Source organism: Etheostoma spectabile, chromosome 9 (assembly GCF_008692095.1).
Source record: "Etheostoma spectabile isolate EspeVRDwgs_2016 chromosome 9, UIUC_Espe_1.0, whole genome shotgun sequence".
Lineage (NCBI taxonomy): Eukaryota > Metazoa > Chordata > Actinopteri > Perciformes > Percidae > Etheostoma > Etheostoma spectabile.
Genome location: NC_045741.1, coordinates 25,823,095 through 25,824,023, shown reverse-complemented (window position 1 = coordinate 25,824,023; position 929 = coordinate 25,823,095). Strand labels below are relative to the sequence as shown.

General features: G+C 35.4%; 1 protein-coding gene across 2 annotated transcripts in view; it reads right to left on the bottom strand.

The window, feature by feature from the left end:
- Nucleotides 1-929, bottom strand: part of nlgn1 (neuroligin 1) — a 405,821-nt gene that overhangs the window by 110,161 nt on the left and 294,731 nt on the right. The gene's annotated exons all lie outside the window — the stretch shown is intronic.

Here is a 929-nt window from a genome sequence, read left to right as displayed (position 1 = left end):
ACTTTTTCATTATGAATTAACATTTAAAAACATGTTAACTTATATATATCTTATAAATAAATTACACCTGACTATAATAATTAGGGAACACGGCTAATTATAATAAGACCTGTCAAACTATGAAAAAAGTGTAATTTATAGTATGGAAAAACAGTAAACATGTTTGCATTTTGAAAGGAAGTACAGCGCACAAATTTGGTATTCCGCACAAAAAAATTGAAATGTAGTCTAAAGTACTTTAAAACATAGACAGAAAATACTATTATATAAAAACAAAATACTATCAAATAAATGTTTTGGATAAGGCACACGCCACTGTGCTTTGAAATAGCTTTTGATAAGACAGAATGTCTCAAGAGCCAATGCCCCAATTATAAGCCAGCAATTTTACCTTGGATGTCTAATTATCTTGCTTTAAAACCTAATTGAAAATGTCTTGTAAATATCTAAGCTACATGAATTATGTTATTAATGTTCCTTTCAAGAACTAACTTTCAATCACATGAGAAAGATGATGTGCCAACATAAAACCTGAAAATGCCTAATGAGCCTGATGGAAGAGAGGAAATATGTGAACTTGTCATTATTTGCAGTGTACACAGTGATGAGCACTTTATAAAGCTATGAAGTGAGATCTGCGACAAACCAATCTGTCTGTGAGTGCTTTGCATTACTACTTTGAGATAGTGTTTGGGTGTGTATGTGTGTGTGTGTGTGTGTGTGTGTGTGTGTGTGTGTGTGTCTATTTGTGTGTGTCTGTGTGTGTGGTCCTCAGCAGAAAGCGAGTATTTGACCTTGATGCCAGCATGGCAGACAAACTGTAGCCACCAGATGGCCGGTGACCCATTGAGCTACAGCTGTATACAGGTTTCAAACACATTGCGTGCATACACACACACACACACACACACACACACACACACACACAC